Source organism: Apis mellifera, linkage group LG13 (assembly GCF_003254395.2).
Source record: "Apis mellifera strain DH4 linkage group LG13, Amel_HAv3.1, whole genome shotgun sequence".
Classification (NCBI taxonomy): domain Eukaryota; kingdom Metazoa; phylum Arthropoda; class Insecta; order Hymenoptera; family Apidae; genus Apis; species Apis mellifera.
In genome coordinates, this window is record NC_037650.1 from 3,610,916 (window position 1) to 3,631,965 (window position 21,050).

Genomic DNA, 21,050 nt, shown 5'->3' on the forward strand with positions numbered 1-21,050 from the left:
AGAGAGAGAGAGAGAGAGAGCGGTTGCTATGGCGACCGTGAAGGGAGAGGTTGGTTAAGGGGAGGCTGCGAGAGACGAGGAGAGACTGTACGGAGAGGGAAAGAGAGACTGGGAAAACTATTACTCTCCTCTCCGCCCGGCCGTCCTTCTCTGTCTCTCTCGGTTTCTTTCTCCCTTCGATGAGGCCTCGCCTCGTTTCGTCCTTCGTCAGTCATCGGACAGAGGGTTTGAAGCTGGAGTGATGTTAATTGCACCGCTACCGCCAGCAGGCAATATGTATTCGTGTTACAGAGCGATGCGCCGTAACTCGTAAACGGCAACGACGGTTTCGAGCAAGCTCGTTTCTCCTCTTTCGTTCCAAAGGGCGGAAAAGTAACGGCACCGCAGAGAGTAACAGCAAGGGAGAGAGAGAAAGAGAGAGACGCCAACTTTTGATAAAAGTGGGCTAACGTCGCGTGCTCCTAGGCCTCCCTATCCCTTTACCCTTCTCCTCCGTTATTCGGTTCGCGTCGATTTAGGCAACGCGATCTCGCGTTTTTGGATCGCACCACGTTTCTTTCGTCTCCATCGTGTTCCCCCCTTTCCCAAACGTGTCAGCCTTTTGATCGATAACGTCGTTCTTGACCGCAAACGCGTCGACGCCAACGTGTCTCGTTTGATCGTGTCGTCCAAGCTTCTTCTTCTTCTTCTACGCTCTTCTAGGATCGTGAGGATCGTGCAGATGGATAGTGCAGCAAGGGAGGGACGAATAAATCGGATAAATTTTTTCGGGGGGAAGGCGAGATTAACGCGAGATTAACGGAGACGCTGTATAAAGTGGCGTCGAGATGCATTGTTAATTTCGCGCCGAGCGTTTTAATTAACCCCGATTACGAGATGCTGTATTAACGCGAGAACACGGGAGAAAATAACGTGGTGGGACGAGACGTTTCTGACAGAAGTGGGTCTAACTTCACTCGGCATTAATAATATTACGCCGCCCTGCGGGGTGGAAAAAGTGATGGTCCCGCGGACGTGGAGGGGGTGGCGCGAGTTTTAACGCGCGGGCGCGTTTAAGGGAGTTTAATTGTGAAATTAAGGAAATCTGACAAATCTATCTTCCGGCCAAGAGGATCTGGAGAAGGGAAACAAATAAAATTTTCTATGAAGAAGAGGAAAAAGAATAATGTAAATTCGAAAAAAGGGAGCGAAAGGAAGAGAGAATCGAATCGAAAAATCTCGATCGAGTTTCGAGCAGAAGAGAATTAGCACCGATGCATCAGCCCAATCAAGACGAGCCATTGTTTCCGGATACTATCCGGTTTAAACAGCGACGAAACCGCTAATAAGTAAACACGCCCACGCAACGAACGAGAGCGGTCGGATGATTTTAATTCGACTCGAATAATTTCCGGTGTTTACGCGATTATCGCGCGCACCTCCTCCTCCTCCTCCTCCTTCGCCGTTCAATATCCTCGACTCTCGGTTCCTCGAGAATTTTCTGACATCCGTCCGCGGTGGCCGCTCGCCACGAAAGCTTGGGAGGGGAGGGGAGGGGCCACGCGATACAGGACGAGACAATTGCGCCCAATCTTTTCATTCGTTCCTAAATGGTGGTACGTACGGTGGAGTGCCGGTGTGAAAGGCGCGCAGAGATAGGCTAGACGAATCGAGCCACGACGGATGCCTCGTTAGAACGAGCCTCGAGTTGCTCGGCGTATAATAAAAATTGAATCGTAAACCTTCTTTTATCTATCCCTCGAATCTCGAATTACCTCGTTACGTAATAAATGTTGCATCGATGCCTATTATACGATCGTGCTCTTCCTCCTCCTCCTCCTCTTCTTCGTCGCGTTAGGTCCAAGTTAGAGCAACCCACGCCCCTGAGAGAAAACGCGCCACGCGCAGAGGAACGTATTCTTCTTCTAAGAATATTAACGCATCCGTTTCGTACCACGCGTACGTTGTTAGAACGCGCGCACACGCGTGCACGGATTTTTTCTCTCGGCGACGAGACGACACGAGATAGAAATCAGTTTCTCGCCGCCGGATCTCTCGCGATTTACAGGTCGAGTGACGCGAGCGAATGAAAAGCGAATTTTTCTTCTCTTCTTTTCATTCTTTCTTCTCTCTCTCTCTCTCGAACTTAGCATCGACGTGGAGCGTGCAATTTTCCCCTTTCGTCTGCCGATAAGTTTATCGGGAGAGAGATCTACATTAGAGGCGGGACAGGAATCGTCGAGGATCCGGCGTGCGCATTCTCGCACGCCGCCGGTTCTCCAACCTGGAATAAAGGGGAAAGAAACAAAAAGGGGGAGGAGGAAAAGCAGCTGGCCCTGTTCCTTTTGTAGATTACTCGTACGGTATCGGACACGTAGGAAATAAGATGTCGAGCGGCTGGCCTGACGTCACCGGTTCCTTCCCTCCTCCCCTCGAGATCTCTTCCATTTTCCTTCCTTTTACACCATCTCGCGAGAATCTCGCGAGTTATACGCGAGATACGTGACACAATCTTGCGCCATAAATTACGCGATTAAAGGAGGAAATTATTTTCGCTCGTCGAAGAAAGACTCGAGATCCTCAATCGATGGATCATGGAAACGATGAAAAAAAATAAAACGGGAAGGAGGGCTGATGATGGGCAAGATGTTTAGTAAGAGGCAAGGGAATCGGAAGGAACGTTGAGCGCCTCGTCGGGGAAGCGGCAATTCTTCCCGTGTTCGAAAAGCGTCGAAAACGCTGTCGATCGGATAAGCTATCGATCGGAAACATTGACGACCGTGTTCTCTAATCTCCGACTGCCGGCTGAGCAGAGGGGGATGGGACGATACCGGTATTCGATACGATAATCTAGACCGTTAAACGATTATCGATATCGCGGGGAGAGGGTGGAGGGGGAGGAAAGAGAGAAATGCTTTCCAAGATGAAAAGAGTATTGTACGAAGATGAGAGGGAAAAAAGAGAGAGAGAGAGAGAGAGAAAATGAGAAGACGGCGAAAAGAAACAGAGATGCAAAGAGGATGAGAACAAGTCGACCCCAACATGGCCGTCGAACGATAACGGCCCGCTGATAAGGGCCTACCCTCTCTTCGACGCTTTAATATCTCTCCCGCGCCTGCCTTTTTAATTATCTCTCCAGCGATAATGGGCGGCTCGAGCTTTCCACGGATAAATGTGAAGAGGAGAGGAGAAAGGGAGAAAGAGAGAGAGAGAGAGGAACGGAAAGAGGAATAGAGAACGGTTTCCACGATGTGGGAAGGAGAGGAGAGGAGAGGAGAGGAGAGAAGAGAAGAGTGTGTGCAAGGAAAAATTCTTCCGGGATACGATGCGTCTGATAACTATTGGCCTCGCCTCTTCCTTGCGCTTCCCTCTTTCATCCCTCTAGGACGAAGGATCAAAGTTGGAAAATTTTCAATTCGACGCGGGGGAAAGATGATTATTGGGAATGAAATTGTGCCTCGAGTTCTCTCGGGCGGGTCGAGTTTGCCGGAGGAAAAAGAAAGAAAGGAAAGAAAAGAAAGAAAGAAAGAAAAAAAAAGATAATCATCGAGGCTCGACGAGTTTCTCGAATTAATTATCTCGATCTCGACGACGTGTCTAGATGCGAAAATTGAAAGGCAATCAGGAGGAGGGGGGAAGGGAGTCGCGAAAATGACGAGGCATCCGTTCGAAACGAGTCTCTCGCTATCAGGTGATTGATTCACGATAAGGCGAGTATCGATACCGGTGCCGCAATTTTATCGCGCTTTATCGCGTGTATTTGGAAACCATTCGATATCCTCGACTCGAGGAGAAGAATAATCGTGGACGAGAATCTTGCTGCCCAGCAAAAGTTATCGTTACTTTTAATCATTTTAGCTCACGACGATAATCGAAACGTTTTTCGTTTCAACGATCAACAGTCTCGTAACTTTCTTTACGATTAATATCATGGCAATGTGTCCACGACACGACGGAGGCTGCTATAACAGATGGATCGAGATCACAAATCGTCACGGGGATGACGAGCAGCGGTGCAGTCTGTCCCAATAAATTTCGAAAACAATTTCGTTTGTGCGAAGCAGAGCGTGGGGAGAGGAGGAGGAGGAGGAGGAGGAGGAGGATGGACGAACGGGAGGGAGGGAAAGAGAGAGAGAAGGGATGGAAGGGAAAACAATTTCGTCCCGAAATTTCCATAAAGGCGAAACGAAGGAAATCCGCGCCTCCAGTCACCGTTAATTTTTCATCAGGCCTGCACTTAACTGCAGCTTAATTTCGCCTCTCTACGATGCGATCGCAATCGTGTCGCGTCGAATTTAAGCTAAAAGGGGAAAAACGAAAAGGGGTGGATGGAGGAACGTCCGTCTTCGGGCTTAAAAGGTGTCGGGGCGACTTTTCGCCAAAGATCCCCTCGATTTTCGAACCATTACTTTTTATTGGATCGTCCGAGATCGCCCTCCCCTCTCTTCCACGATCTTTGCCCTTCACCTATCAGCCAACGCTCATTCCTTCCGCACAACTCCTCTCTTCTTTTACGTTTCCTCGAAATTCTCGATGAAAATTCTCTTCACTGGTGACGCGTCGAGGGAGAAAACGATCGAGATGTTCGAGGCTCATGTTCGCGCAATCGATACGACTTGAATATGAAAATTTATCCGAGATTTTTGTCGAAAAGCGTTGCGTTGATGTGTGTATGGATAAAAAAAAGCGTTTCCTTTTCGAGTAATCAATGAGCGGAGGAAGCGTGAATGTTCTCGAGCGGCATCTAAATCATCATCACGGTTAATGGTCGAGAAACGCGTGTTAAAGTTTGCCCGAGCATTCGTAAATACGATCTGTCAGTAAGCCGGACAGCTGGTCGAATTTTTCTCGAGCGAAACGGAACGACACGGAGGTAGCACGGCTCCGGGCCTGGAATATTACCCCCGACAGAGAGGAGAGATACCGGCCGGCCGGGACGGTATGATCTGTCAATCAATCGCGGAGAAATCGCGAAAAAAAAAAAAAAAAAAAGTGAAAAGTGCATGTGACGCGACAGCCATGTTGCGATTTTTCCGCACGCTACGCTACGAGAGGCATTATTTCCAGCATCGGTTTTGTGCTTTCCGGCCATTGAACTGTTCCATCTACACACCCTCCCCTTCCCTCCTCGCTCGCCTCTCCCAATCCTATCCTCGTACTTCGCTATTTTTCTCCAATCTCTCCCGTCTCGATCTGTTCCCATCACCCTGTTTTCGAAAAAAAAAAAAGAAAAAAGAAAAAGAGTCGCGAACGCGATAAAACCCCAAGTTTCGAAAAGAATCGTTCGAGCGAGTAACTTTCTGCCGAGAGTTTACTATTTCGATCGCGCGATAGTAAAGTGAATTAAAAAAAAAAAAAAAAAAAAGGAAAAGGAAAAAAGAAAGCAAATCGATAGAGGAAACGACAGACATCGAGGGAAGATTCGAAAACGGGCGAGAACATAGGATCGTTATCCGATCTATCCATCAGGCATTATTATATTGTAATAGGGAAACCGAAGCGAGCGGTATCCTTGGTAAACCGCAGCCCACCAGTAATGAAACCACCGATAAAGACAAATCTTTCCTAGTTGGGGGGCGAGGGGGAGGCCGTCACGCGAAGGTCAACATCTACTCTTCAGGACAATTATCAAAAGGGAACGAGGGTCGACGTTGCGCGCACCTCCTTCCTCCCCCCCTCGACACCGTTCTTTTCAGAGAATCACGAAAGATAATCCACTTAATTGTTCTTCACCGTCCCTGTTCGCTGCCCTTTGCCTCCGACATTTCCTCCTCCTCTGCCTCCCCCTCCCTCCTTAATCGTCGAAAAGTGCGAGGAGAAAACAGAAAAGGAGTAAGGAAGGAAGGAAGGAAAGAAGAGGAGACGAGGTGAGAGGAGGAAGGGCTCGAGGCGAAAGAAAAGCAAGCTGGAGAAACAGTGGAACGAAGGCGGAAATGGGCCATTAGTTTCGTGACGAGTATTCAACGCGACGGATTCTCGTCGTCGGTTGGATGGAAATCCGACCGAATAGGTGAACATCGACCCCGGTCCACCCTCTTCTTTCCTCCCCCCTCCCCCGAGGAGAAACAGCTTCTCGCAAACGACGGCTGCACCGTTCACGATAGTATTTACGTTACTGGAGCGAGGCCAGGGATGGGGGTGGGTGGTTATGATAAATTTCCCGTGTACAAACTAATTTCAGAGAGCATAAACTACTCTCCTCCCCCCGTCACATCGAGACCACTCTTCGTCTTACAGAATACTCGTACATTTTCAAAAGGCTTTTGATTTCCACAGAGAATTAATTTCATATCCAAAAATTTTACAACAATTTTCCGAACGAGCGTGCGTCCAAGAACGTCCATCGTTTTTCTACGGGATAGAAATTAACGGGGAAGAGAAAAAGAGAGAAAAGAAGGACCGTTGGAATTCTTCTTCCCGTGTTCATATCCACTGTTTCTTTACACAGCGTCGTATTTTACACGGCCCCGTTGTCGCACACCGCTATCGTAACCGCGTCTGTCTCTTTGTGGCTTTTCCTCCATGCCCCTGCATCCGTTTCCGCTTGTTTCCCCGTCCGCGTCGCGTCACACAGGGGCCAGGGTAGAGACCTGGGTATCCGAAATGGGAAACCGTTTCCAGGCTGGTAAGGGGAGAACGATAGCCGACAGAGAGCAGGGGGAGGGGAGAAGGGAGAATCGTTTTAAGATGGCAACCTCGCCTCAATTGCGCGAATTAACCTCTAACGAGAAATCTCGACCTCGGTGGAAACTAGTGGAACAGCGTGGACCACGAGAACGGATTCTGACCAAGCTATTTTCTTAACTCTCACTTCGGAAAGACGAAGTTCGATCAATTTACGATCAATTTACCGATTCATTCGGAACGACTTTTCCGTTCGCGTCGTTGATTCGTTCCTCTTTACTTTAAAAAAAAAAAGAAAAGAAATCCACCAACACGTGGACTCGCGATTCCTTGAAACAATAAACGAGAAGTTATCGAGCACCAATTTCGATTATCGACGTTACGCGATATCTTTCTTTCCACGAAAACCGCCAGTCGCTTATCGTTGACAGCTTGCAGTTTACAGCGAAAAACAAGGGGATAGGTTAATGGCGCGCCATGCCACGTCGCGGAATCTAATCCAACCGATGACATAATAGCGCAAAAGTTGCACCGATAAAACAAGATGGAAATAAATCGTCCGCTCGCGATTAAAAACCAATGTATCCAACCAATTTATTATCCCCTTTTTACTTTTATACATCGCTTTTATATATACGCTTATCGTCTCACCTTACTCTGAAAGAGATCAAAGCCAGCAAGATTTCGACAATCGGAAACGTACGGTACTGCACAGAAACAGAGAGAGATAGGGAGAGAGTTCGGTGAACTCTCGAAAACTCGCGAATCAACGATTTCTTTTGGAATCACAAACAACATTTCGTGATCAACACTTTTCGTGGAACTGGAACTCGGAGAAGGAACTCGGATTCTCCTCGACCTCGACGAGGTTGATACCCGATTTCCCTGCACGATCGACCGACTGCGTACAATAATGTTTTACAACATCGCGGCCAGAGGCTCGGATCGCTCGGGTTAAACTGAGAGATAATTGTCCGCTATCAGCTGACCCTTGTCGTCCATCCAGTCCTTCCCCCTTCCCCTTTCCATCGTCTGCCGCGCCTCCACCACCTTTCTCTCGCTCCGTCGGTTTCGCATGCAACGAAGCTTGCCAAGTTAAATGCATGTTTGCCACTACAGCGGCCGACAAAAGGCATTTTGTCGCGAGACACACGAACGAGGCAGACAGAGAGAGAGAGAGAGCTAGGGAAAGACAAGTTGGTTGATAGTCAGGGACGAAACAGGTCTCTGCGCTAATCGCGACGCGTGCAACTAGCCAGATACGTGTACTAATATCGCGTTAATAAGTATCATTACGTGGCCTCGTAATCTCGATAGATTCACTCGAGCTGCTGTTACCCGATCGAATTCCCGATACGAAACGAAATCGAGACGCGAATTTCATCTCGATTTCTTTTTGATTTCTCGCTTTCCTATTCGACGAGTTGTTCCACGAAAAAAAAAAAAAAAGAAGAAGAAAGGAAAAATTCCATTCCACGAGAAAGAATTCCATTTTTGATGATCTGATGGGAGGTGGAGGGGGGTGGTGTACCGATGGATCAGCTGTCTACACGTAGGCTTTTTCGTTCGGCCGTTTTAATTATCGGCCGGTTCTAATGAGCGCGCGTTGTTGGGAACAGCCCCCGAGGAATTGTCGAAAAAGTTCGATTTTTCTCCAAGGTTTTGTAACGGATCACCTTCCCCCCTCCCCCATTTTCCTTGTACGTGCGCGCGGGTAATTCGACGCTTTCCGTTTCAATTAATTCCACGCGCGCGTTTCCTCGTCTCTTCCTCTTCCACCTCCTCCTCCCCGTTCCCCCCGAGGCGATCCGCCGATGAAAATCACTTGGCAGGATTTGGAAGGAGTGATAAAAAGATCGGGCAAGAGAGAGAGAGAGAGAGTTGCCGTGCTTACAGCCGGTCATAAATTTAACGTCAACCCCGGCCGCTATCGTTTCCTCCTTTCTTCGGTTCGCGGATGGGGCCTCGATCGACCACCACCCGGTTTTTTTTTTTTTTTTTTTACGATCGAGTCCAACCGCCGGATAAAAAGCCTGGATGTAAAGAGTTCCCATGGAAGTAAGTATCCATCTTTTTGCACGCGCGTTAACCAGCTTGCCCGGGTAGGTAATACCGATCTGTTTGGCCCTTTTTTCCCTCCCCTCCCCCCCGTCACATTGAAAAATCTGACGCTGAAAAATCTTCCAACGCGTTGTTAATGGAAACTCGGAAGGGCGATCAATCTTCGATGGAACGAAACCATCTCCTTCCCACCCACCCTTAGTTTCCGCTAATTGACCCGAGGTTTATCCGCACTTGAAACTCTAACGGCGCGAGACTCTTCTTGCTCCCTCGAGGAACAGGAGCGAGGAGGAGGGAGGGAAAGGGGATCGAATCAAAGAAAAAAATCCACAATTTTTCCTCCAATTTCTTCTCCCTTGTCTCCTCGAATTTCGTACGCGGCCATTTCGTATCTCTGTCTCGTTCGGAAATGTTAATGGGTTGTTGCTCTCCAATTATATCACCGTTTCTTTTTTCCCTTCTTTTTTTTTTTGCCGGCGAAGGAGGCGCGCTTAAAGAAGCGGATAATTTAAAAGCAGGGAAGGAAAAACGGGAATTACAGGGGCGAGGAAAATTACGTTGATGGAAAAATGCTTTGGGACTTCTTAAACCCGGAGTTATATATTCGGGAAAAAAATTAAAATCTCTCGCGGATCTCTCTCCCTCTCCCTCTTACGAGACTATTAAAAAGATCTCTCGGATGGAATTATTATTTCTAACCTAAAAATTCATCTTCAGTTTGCCGTTTTAATTATTCCGCGAGTTTCATTCCTCCAACTTGGAAGTGTCCATCGTTCGTCCGACTCGAATCGAGGAGCGAGAGAATACGAGCGGAAAGGAGATGCGATATCATTAGCGTTTCGGTGGATTTAAAAGAAAATCGTAACGACGCGCTCGAAGGGAGGAGGAGAGAGAAAGAGACATAGAGAGAGGAGAGCAGCAACCCTCGATCCACCGATTAATTCCCGGCTCTGGCTACATCGCCGGCTAAATTGCCGTAGTCTCTCGCGGCGTCGTTTTTCGCGCTTCCTTTCTCACCCACCCCATCGCCCACCCTCACAGGTCGCCGCGTCCCGAATATCGCGCGCGCGTACCTCTTTTTTCTTCCCTTCCTTTCTTTTTCCGCCCCCCCCCCCTCTCTCCTCTTTTTTGCCGGATTTTGCCGGAGGATATCGACAGGAAACGACGAACAGGAAACGGAGCGAGCGAAACGAGAGAAAGGAAAGGCTGTGAAAGGGAGTCGAAAAACGGGAAGGGCGCAACGGATCGAACGGTGGGGTGGTTGGAAAATGAGCGGAGAAAGGATCGACGACGAGGACGAGGACGAGGACGAGAAACGACTACGAATACGGCCACGTCGACGACGAGGTCGATGATGGTGATAGCGGTGACGGTGTGCGTGGGCGTTCGATACGATGAAAAAGCGCGAGAGTACGGCTCTTCGACTCGGTATTGGTGCGGGTAGAGGGGCGAGGGGGTGGGTGGTATTGTCTCAGTGATTATTTACGGCGAATTTTAAGCCCCTAAGTGTGGCTGGCGCAATAATTAACAAAAGGCATTATGCCATGGACAACGAACTCTCTCTCTCTACCCTACCCTAGCGCTACGCTATTTATACACAAGATGGGACGCGAAGGTGGCTGTTCTGGGGTTCGTTCGTTCGTTCGCTCGTTGCTTCGTTCGCCAGGAGAGATAACACCTGGGACCCCGCCACTCGATTGCCCAGGGCTCATTTACTAATGAGTACGTCCCTATATAACGAAGAGCGATGCGAGAGTTAATGCGACTTCTTTTTCGTTTCTGGCTACACCATACATCCACGCGTATGTGCCGACCGAGTTGACGCGCGCGCGGTGGCTCGTGGTAGGGGCGCGCATCGTTCAATCTTCGAGAGAGAGAAATAGAAACGTCGCGGTTTCTGCATACGTGCGCGTCTCTCGCTCTCCTTTCGTCCGCGATTCGTCACGAAAGAAGAACGTAAGCCTCGGATACAGTACACTCGGCGCGGCCAACGGGTAGCCTATTCATCGGATGCCACTCGAGAGCAGAGACCCTTTTTTTTCTTCTTCTTCTTCTTCTCCCTTCCTTCTGCAAGCTTCCTTCGCGAAGCGAACAAACGCACGGGACTCCCCTCCGCCCCTCCCCCCAAAAGTCGACTATTTCGACGCTACTCTCGTTCACTTTAGTGCGACAAGAGTGACCAATTCATTTCGATTTCGCAGATTATCGGCGATAGGGGGAACAGTGTTGAAGGCAGAAAACGGAAACGTTATAAACGTCCGGTGAAAATAAGCGTTACGCAATGATAAGAGGCGCGCATCATTCCGTTAACACAGCCGTTTGCAAGCCGGTAACGAGATTAATAATTGCACCGTCGACCCGGTAATCCGTCAAATTGATTTTAATCGCAGGAACAGCCTAGCCTCTTTCTTTTTGCGCCAATGGCGGGCAACGAGAGAGGGAGAGAGAGAGAGAGGGAGCATCGAGCAGAAAGAAGAAACGCATTTCTTTCGTATCATTACGCAATTCGTACCTTCCCTTCTTCGTATCCCGGGTTATAGGTCGTGAACGACAGACGGGAGATATACGGGGAGTTTAATGGTTGAAATTTAGAACGGTTTAAGTGGCGGTACGGTGGCATTTTAATCGACGGTCTGGTTAGGTCATCGCGGTCTCTCGTATCGTCGTAACACATGGACGAACGAGCGGACGCGAGCGAGTCGGACGAGAGATATAGAGAAGGCTTAACACCACGTGGGGAGCAACTTTATGGGAACCGGAGCACGCCAGGGGCGTGTGTGCGTGTCTCTGTGTGCGTGCGTGTGTGCGCGCCGTCCCGATACGCGTCTCACACGCCACGTTCTCTTTTCTCCTTTTCTCTCTCTCTCTCGCTCGCTCGCATCCACCGTACCCCCTCGTTCCTTCTCTCTCTCTCTTTTTCTCTTTCTCTATTTTTCGATTTTCGAAATATCGCTGTCTTTTTTTCGACACGTAACCGTCTCGAAGATTGATTATTATCTCTTTCGATAGGACGAATTCGATTATTCGAAATTATTTCCAACCTCCCACTGCTTTCCACTCACGTGATACGCGCGAGTAAAAGAAAAAAGGAGAAAAGGAAAAAGAAAAAAGAAGCGAACTTTGACTCCTTGGACGAGAATCGATCCAGAGGCGTAATTAATTAAGACGAGGCGCGAATTAACAGAGAGGTTCCAATTAAAACGAGTTAATGAAAATATACCTTGTTGTTACCTTGGACGGCGGGGTATCTCTCTAACTCCTATCTCCTTGGAATCAGCAATCAAAACTGAACTGAATCCGGAGTACCGATCCGTCCGCGCGAGCCTCTCTTCACTTTTGAATTCGGTCAATTACGGGCCGCCCCTCCGCCGCCTCCGCCGCCGCCGTCGTCGAGTCGCGCGGCTTATCTCGCCGCGCACTTGTATCAGTTTATCTCGTTTAACTCGACACAAACTCTTCCAATTAGGAAGGCCGAATCCCTGTTACACGATGGGGATATATCCGAACTGTTGCGCGGACGTACGAGGACTGAATCGAATCACCGACCGCTAAGGCCTCCTCCGCGACCGACCACCGCTCGCTCCACCGAGCACAACCGAGATGCTCCGAAACTTATCGAGCGACATCCGCGGAGACATCCGAGCGATCTTCGCCGTGACGTCTCAGGACGTGAATGCATTCGATCTTCCCCCTCCCTTCGAAAAAACATCTCGCCTCGCCACGACAGACGCACCACGCGCGCTCTCGCATCCTCTCTCTCTCTCTTCCTTTCTTTTCTCTTTTCCTTCGAAGAGGAGGCGTATGAAAAATTTTTCGCCTCTCCCCCATCCTCGCCATCGGGAGGGGGGGATATCGAGGAAGGGAGAAAATTGATCTCTAGCGGAGATTTCGATGCCATATTTCATATTTTGAATTGTTGCGGTCGCGTTTATACGGGCGAGCCGCGAGATGGAAAAATTTCAATTCAATCGAGCCCGATTTAAATGAAATTCTTCCGATACCGATTCGTTAGTCACACGCGCGCCTCGAATCGATACCTCGCTTCGAATACCTATACCCTTCCCCCGAATCCTACCCCCTCTTCCGGAGTTTTCCCTTTTTCTTTTTTCATAATTTTCAACGTGACTCGACTCGACACTTCGATAGCTCTCCATACCTCTCACTCTTCTTTCCCCAATTTCGATGGAGGGATCGAATCAATGAGAAATCGAATCGCATAAAGGCGGATAATTAAACGGGGATGCGTGCCACGGAACGACTAATTACCGACTCGAGAAACGATCGGTGACCGGGATAACGAATCCCTCTCCCCCTCCCCCGCCACGCTTCGTTTTGCTGGTAACGAGCCCTTATTTAGAAGGACGCGCAGCTGCTTCCGATCGCACGATCGAGAATTATTAATTTGACTCACGCGTTTAGCTGGCGTTTAGTCAACGTGGGCCGAAACGAACGTGAATCGAAAACCAACGTTCGATTCTCGAGTCACGCGAGAAAACTGTCCTCCTTATTTCTAATACTTTACGGCCAATCATTACTTACTCCTCGCCCCGCCGATCCTTATCCCTCCATTAATAAACTCTAGAGAGAGAGAGAGAGAGAGAGCTCTATTGCCTGGCTAACGTTTAATAAGCTTTTCCCTTCTTCCTCCCCGATCTTCGATTCTTCTCGATGCGTGACGTTCAAGAAGAATCAACAAGGAAGGAAAAAGATATATATATATATATATATATATATATATATATATATATATATATGTATAGAATGATTCTCTGAGAAGAGTTTAATCGGAGGGTTAAATCGGTCGGCGGAATTCCATCATCATGGGCGAAATCATGGGCCGGCTGACGGGCTTAATCATTGGTGAGTCACGTCGAGAGACGAGAGGGAGAGCCGGTTGCGTGGCACGCTGTTGGATCCGTCGTGTGTACGCGTAACTTCAAAGCTGGGTAAGGTCAAACGGGGTCGTCGAGCAAGAAGAGCTCGTAGCAAATTCATTAGTCACCACAGAACCGACTGTTCGTCGTTTCACCAAGCAAATTCTCTCTCTCTCTCGTTCTCTCCGTGTTCGAGAGGAGGAATACTCGTTTCCCAAACGGGTCGGACGGGGACAGTTTCCGTTCGAATCAAAAGGAAACTAGTTAGGGTTACTGGTAGCGACGCTTCAACGCCCCGATTCTCCAAGGGGTTGTTGCCAATACCACGATTCCTCCTCTATGGGTCACGGGGGTCGGTGCCGTGCGAATGCACACGACGGTGTGCGCATACAATTGCGTGAAAAGAATTCGAAGAAGGAAGACGAAGAAGAAGGGAGGAATCTCCCGCGTGACGCATCGTCTCGAAACGAAAGACGAAGAAAGGGGGAGTAGAGATCGATGGATGCACGGATGCGGAGAGATTCGTCGAGATGCGCGTAAGGACGCGGGGGAAGCGCGATCGAGAGTCAAGAGTGGCCTAGAAACCTCGTTTCCTCGTAGAGAAATACTTTCGCTAACGATCTCTAAATCGAACGGAATTATCATTAACTCGGGCCGCGAACAGAGAGAGAGAGAGAGAAAGGAAGAGGGTTCGAATCGGATTATCAGTTTTTTTTTTCTTTTCCACGAAAAAGAGGGATGACACGGTAACAGCGGCGTGTCTAATTACCAGAGGTGAGGTTGCTTTCGTAAGCTGTGGCTCTCTCTCTCGAGAGAGAGAAAGAAAAAGACAGGGAAAGAGAGAGAAACACATCGGGGGGTCAGAGAAGGATTGGAAGAAAGGGAAGAGAGGAGGGAAAGAGAGAAAGAGAGAGGTGCGGTGCTGGTTGTCCCTCCGCCGTGGTGCATATGGAACTTGGAACCCCTGAATGCTTGTGCCACGCTCTCAGAGAGACAGAGAAAGAAAGAGAGACTCGCGCGGAAAGCTCGGCTCGGCTCGGCCTTTTGTGAAAGAGGGTCTTTTGTCGTGACGACAAAGCCCGAAGAATATCCATCCTTCAAATGTGGAACAGCTGCCATCGAATGGCCCCGGCCGCCTTTTTTAGAGTCCCGTGCACACACCGCATGATGTACACAGTGCAATGTGTGTACAGGGCTTTAAGCGAGAGAGACAGCGGACAGACGGACGGACGGACGGAGGGGCCATCGAGACCATCGAGAGCGAGAGGGAAGAATCGGAGGAGAGAAATGGAGGAGGAGGAGGAGGGTGAAAAACACGGTGAGGGTGAAAGAGAGAGAGAGAGGAAAGAAGACGGGGACAGAAAGAGCAAAGAACAGTGTTTCGAAGTGGCGAGATTCGTTGCTGCTTCGCCTTTGAACCTATACGCCATTTTCTTGCGCACTTCACGGTTTCATCTTCATCCTCCTCATTGAGGAAGAGAGAGAGAAAAACAAGCATCTCGCACACAATCGGATGAAAATGTCTGCAGGGGCGCGTTAATGCGTTCCGAATGCATAACTGCGTGCGCGACGTTCCAACACAGCCGCGTCGCAAAATGGAATACGCGATAAAGCAATAACCGTGCGGTCGATTCGTCGCCAAGCTGAGAGAGAGAGAGAGAGAGCGAGAGAGAGGAATAGAAGAGCGGAGAGAAAGAGCCATTTCAGAGAGACGTGGACATTAACGTTGCAATTGCATAATTCGCGCCTCGCTTCCTTCTTCTCCGCGAATCTTAGCGAGAGAGCGACCACCATTGGGGAGAGAAACGGATGGCATCGACGCCATCCGTTTCGATCCTCGACCGATTCGATTCGATTCCCCCCTCAGGCGTTTATCCATCGACGAGGCGACTTTCAATCAACGTGTAAATCAGTATAGCGAAAACGCGCTAAAACCGACAAGGGAGACGAAACGAAGAGTCGCGTGAATTTCTCCTTTGATTCGAGGGAAATAGAAAGGAGGATTGGCACGAGCCTCCTCTCATCTCTGAGAATACACGAATTATATTATAGAGATAGATTTCTCTAGTCGCGTTTTACTATACACGATGGACACAATCGCGCGATAAAATTTCGAGTGAATTGTTTTTCTCGGATCGATTAATTACGGCTCTCGTTTCAATTAGAGGGGAATGGACAGCGCACAGACTAAGGAAGAGTGTCGATGCGTAGAAACGGAGAATATACCGTTAAGGAAGGGAAGCATGGTGATTTGGCGACAAAGTTGGAGGAGAGGATATACTTTGGAAACGTCGGATGGAAACGCCTCGGTCGGATTAGCCCCTTCTGGCCGATTGTCCGCCTAACGTGCGGACTGCACTCGTGCCGCACCGAGGGGGATTTCCTGTCTGCGCGCGTTCCTACGCGCGGGGTCCCACCTATAATAATCCTCGACCGCCTCGGCCAGGGATCGGCCGACGTTACGACCCTGCCGCACGTCCGAGAACGTGACCGTACAATTAAGCGGTCGACTCGAATGGAATTAAGTTCGAAAAGTAGGATGCGTTTAATGGGGGAGGGGCCCCCGTGATACGCGCCTCGCTCCTTTTTCTCTCTCTCTCTTTCTCTTCTCACGACACCCTTTCTTTTTCACGTCTTTACGCACGTTTCGTCTTTGTAGTTTGATTTATGAAACGATACATCCACGCCGAATCTTTTTTCTCGCCTCTTTGCTCTCTCTTCTCTTTGGTTGTAACTTTTTCCTTCTTGGGAACAGTTTTTACATCGGAATGACTTTGAAAAAACTTGGAATTATCGGGAGAAATTTGAATTGAATCGAGGGTGAGAGTTCGAGCGTGCTGTTTGACGTTAAATGTCTCTCGAGTTATTAATTCTATTACGAGAGAAAGAGCGTAGACAGAAGAAGAAAGAAGGAGGAAGAATCGATCAAGATCATTATAATTCTTATTCCCGTTGTTTCCAATCAACAACGAAAATAACATTTTTCCGATTATCCAGCCCGGAAGTGGTTCCGGTAAACGATATTCTTTCTTGCCCCCGTCATTCCCCGTTGCACAATCATTATTATCCCATGATTGCGCAAACACAGATTTCCGGAAATCGATGGGGATGAAGGGGTGAATGGAAATCGGCGTGAATAACACGGCGAGACGCGGCGGAATATTATTCCAATCGATCTCTCGAAACGAGAGTTCCCCCTCTCTCCCTCCCTCTCTATCGGGGTAGCAAATCGGCGTTTCCAAAGTTCATTCGCGGATTCTTTTCAGAAATATGACCGGGTAGCTACGACAACACCCCGAGTTGAAAAAAATTTTCCAACAATCGATCCCCACGTTCGCGATTAATTTAATTTGCGCCGAAATTATCGCCTTTCCTCTCGTCCCTTCCACCAAACGAACGAACCACGCGTTGTTATTAAAAAGAAAAAAGAAAAAAGAAGAAAAAGAAAAAGAGAGGAGAGGAAAAAAAAAGAGAAAAGAAAAACTTTTCTTCACGCTACACCGATCACGTGGGTAGGTCGAGTGTTTTTCCAGCGAAGCTGTGTGCTCTCCTCTCTCCCTCTCCCTCTCTCTCTCTCTCCAACGCGACGCATTTATTGCCGGCGTTATATATCGCGGTTTATTATAGCGGCTTCGAAGGTGGCAGCTTTACGATAGCTTAGCCCGCAGCGGTTCTCAAATGATCCGCCAATTCCATCCATCGGTCCGCGTCCACGCGCGTATTAGCCGTCTCCTCCCCCTCCCCTCCCGCACATAAACGGCCCACTATTATTATTCCATCGCGGGATAAATGCCGGTTTCTCCCAGCGAGCGGACGGTGTGCGGTTTCCCTTCGAATGGTGCGCGCGCGGTCACGACACATTGTTGTTTCTATAAAGCTCGATATGCTTTTTCTCCAAGGCTTTTCGACGAAACGGCATTCGCGACAATGCGACATCTTTGAATGGGCCTTGAATACCCACCGCGACGCGGCCGGTAATGGGCGAACTTTTTAATCGGGCAACGATGAAGGGAGGGAAACGGAGGAGGAGGAGAGAGAGAGAGAGAGATTTTTCAGCTTTCAATAAATCATAGGCGCACGTACGACTGTATTAAGGGTGGTGCTGGTGGTGGTGGTGAACGAAAGAGGTAGGAGGGAACGAGGATGGCTAGACGAAATGGCCCGGAGGCAGAGCCGGTTAAAATATCGACAAATTTCCGATCGCTCCCTTCCCTCTCCTTCTTTCGCCGCCTGCCTGCAAAGAAATAATTCTCCCCGACTTTATATATATATATATATATATATTTCTCATTTTTCAAAAGCTATTGAACGAAGATTCAGTCACGGCAGAGAGATAATTTCACAGTGACGTCGGAGCCAGTTTCGATTCAACGAATCGCGTGATCGAGAGATAAAATTTCCACTATCTAATTCAGGAGGGGAGAAATTTTTCCAAAGATGACGAGTCGATCGATGGATCCGCGGAGGAGGAGGAGGACCGCGAACACGAATTAGGAAGCGCCGAATTAGGATGGCTGAGGGAAGTCGGGTGAATGTTTGGCATTCTAATGAGGAAGGCGGCGTTTACGACGCCTCGCGGTTCTCTCTGTCGGTGCAACAGCCCGTTCGCGCCCGTTCAACAGGGGCGGCACACGCGAAATCGTGGTGCTGCGCTCCAATTTCCGATTGCTAAACTCGCGATGATAATCCTCCCGAACCGCCCGTGGGATTTCGCTCGTGTTTCGCGGTAAATTAGCACGTTGTTCCATCTTCGTTGCGTCACGTTCGAGTGCCCTGTTTGCCAGCCACCCGGCTTCCCTATCGAGCGTCATCGAGTGCGTTTCAACCCCCGACCGACCAAACTCGATATTGAAACTCGTCGATCCACGGTTCAAAGTGATTCTCTTGAAATATCGTTTAACGAAGGATAATTAAGATCGAGGCGAGAGAGAGAGAGAGAATTAACGATATGGCACATAGTAGATCCACGTGGGGGGCGGCCAGTTCGTGTCCTCTCGCAGGCTCGAATTATCTCGATTTGGTCGGATGATTAACTCCGAGAGAGAGAGAGGAAGAAAAGCAGAGAAGGTAACAAGTAGAGAAGAGAAAGGTGGAGGAGATGCAGCGCGCTCGATTACGTCGCACGGCGATATTTCACGTCACTTCCGGTTCCACAGCCCCTTCACCTCGAGAGGTTATGAGACTTTATTCGGAGGGAGCGAAGGAGGAGGGGGAGGGGGAGGGAAGGTGGGGAGGAGACAGAGACGAAAACAAAGAGCCTTCGCTCGAGAATTAATTTCAATTGGATTACCGTGAATATTGTCAGCGCTTACGTCGAGGCGTCGCATTCCTCTCCTCTCCTCTTGCGAGGAGGTTGCGCGCCGCTACGTGCAAAGTCACGACTCTTTCATCTTATAACGAACTGACGGCGAATGAGCAATTATCGTTAAATGCGAAGTAATGCTCTTAGAAAGCATCTCCTCCACTTTTTCCATCGACTACGGAGGGAGGGAGGGAACTCTTCTTCTCAATTTTCGCCTGACGATGAATTTTCTCGACTCGGATGAACCGAGTCGCGAACGAATCACGGACGATTCAATATATATGTATCCTAGACCAGATAGCGTTAAGTAATTTTGATAAAAGGTTTTAATTATTCGTCAACTTGCATGCACGGGATCGAAATCCTCGAGCACGTTCAATCGTATTTTGCACGAACAAACGGCCAACTTTCCCGCTACTATTTCGTCCATTAACGAGCCGAGCCGTGGTGGTCGAGTTTCGTTTCACGGGAGAGGTAGAAATTTTACCGTGAAAACACGATGGGGAGAAAAGGATTAAAAAGAAAAGAGAGAGAAAAAAAACGGATAGCGCCACGATCCTTTCGAATAATTCACGATTCGACCTAAATGTTCCGCGACGCGACAGATCGCCGCGAGAAGCGGAAACCGTGTGAAATCAAGATAAAACGCGCGATGGCCGCGTCCCGATATAACATTGAATCGCGTCCCCTCCCCTACATAATAGAACGAGAAGAATAAGCCAAGGTTTCTTCTCGTTAGCCAGGGCACAATGTCCAATGTCGGCCGCCTCCAAACTTCACCCTCCAACTCTCCAAGGCGTTTCGACGATGAAGATGAATGCAACTTTTTTTCCTTCCCCTTCTTCTCTCTTTCGAGGCCAAAGGGCAAAAGTGACACGTTTCCCCGATGAAGGGAGAAGGGAAAAGAGAGAGAGAGATAAAGGTGAGGGAGGGGAAGGCCGATACAAGGCTCATTGTTGCGCCACGGTTGCCCATTGTACAAAAGTTTCGCCAAAGTTCGCCAATTTGCGTTTTCTTCTCGAATGCGACAAAGATGCGGTGGAGGAACGCCATCGGATAATATTTCTACCTTCTATTCTGCTCCTCCTCTTTTTTTTCTCCCCTTTCTCCCTCCTCCACAATATTCTTTTCGCACTCCATCCTCTTTTTCCGTACCCTTACGTTTCTTCTCTCTTCTTCACGATGACGAGAGGATCGAGGAGTATCTTTTTATTCCAATTCGTCGTCGCGCGAGAAGAAATTAAAAGAAAGACGGTGGATGACGATAATAATAATCATCGCGCGATAAAACGACGCATGAATACGAATTGACTTAAAGAAAGAAAGCCTAAGAAATCTAAGAAAGAGACTCGTCGTTCTTCTTTTTTTAATCATTTACTTTAGATCATATCTTCCTCTCCCCTTCCAAATTTTCTATTATTCGGGTATCGCGAAACGAGACGCATCATCGTCACTCCAGGAGCACTTCTCTATCTCTTCCGCATTTTCCACCACCCTTCAAAGTTCATTTCGTCATCCCATAAGCTGCAAAGTCTAGAGAGGCTCGCGTCTCTGACCGCGTCGTCTTTCAGCCTGTTTTCGTCGGCGAAAATGCCGCGGGCTTGAAACGGGCGGGCGGCGCAACGTTGATGGAATCTGTCGCGAGAGAGAAAGAGGGGGGAAGGAGTTATGTTTCTGAAAGACTGCACTGCAAGGGGGAACGAAGGAAAAATGGGGAAAAAAAAAAGAAAGGAAAAAAGAGCAAGGAGACGACGAAAAGCGGCGTTTCCCTGGATGGGAAAGCAACCGAGGTCGAGGAGAAGGCTGTATATGCGCGATAGAGTGCTCCTCTCGAGCCTCCGGCGATCGCCAAGTTTCCCGGAAATGCGTCCTCATGAGAGGATTTTCGACCCCTTTTAGACCCCCGATCAGAGCCGAGAGCAGAGAGAGAGAGCAAGTGTTTTAAAGAAAGAGAGAGAGTGCGCGCGAAAAAAGAGATTGAAATTCCGGTTGCGCGGGCACAAATTTCACCGATAATCTCGCAAAGGAAATCTTTCTCTTCGCGTCCACGGGAAAGAGAGAACCCGTTATTTGCTCCGCGACGCGCCGTTTTATATGATTTTCACCGAGTCGATAAACATCGCGATTCCAATCTCGCGAATAAGCAACTAGTTGACGCGCGGCGAGAGGAAGGGGAGGAGGAAGAGGGCCGCCAGCGGGAAAATGTCTAG

The 21,050-nt window shown here is 48.9% G+C and overlaps 1 long non-coding RNA gene across 5 annotated transcripts in view; it reads right to left on the reverse strand.

The window, feature by feature from the left end:
• Positions 1–21,050, reverse strand: part of LOC100577428 — a 108,294-nt gene that overhangs the window by 15,703 nt on the left and 71,541 nt on the right. The window contains exon 1 of one of the 5 annotated variants that reach the window (XR_003305958.1): positions 11,896–12,378. The exons of 2 other annotated variants lie outside the window; for them this stretch is intronic. This is a non-coding gene — a long non-coding RNA (uncharacterized LOC100577428). Of the gene's footprint in view, positions 1–7,254; positions 8,731–11,884; positions 12,379–21,050 lie in introns of those variants that run through there. 2 more of the 5 variants (XR_003305956.1, XR_003305957.1) reach the window with 2 other exon arrangements.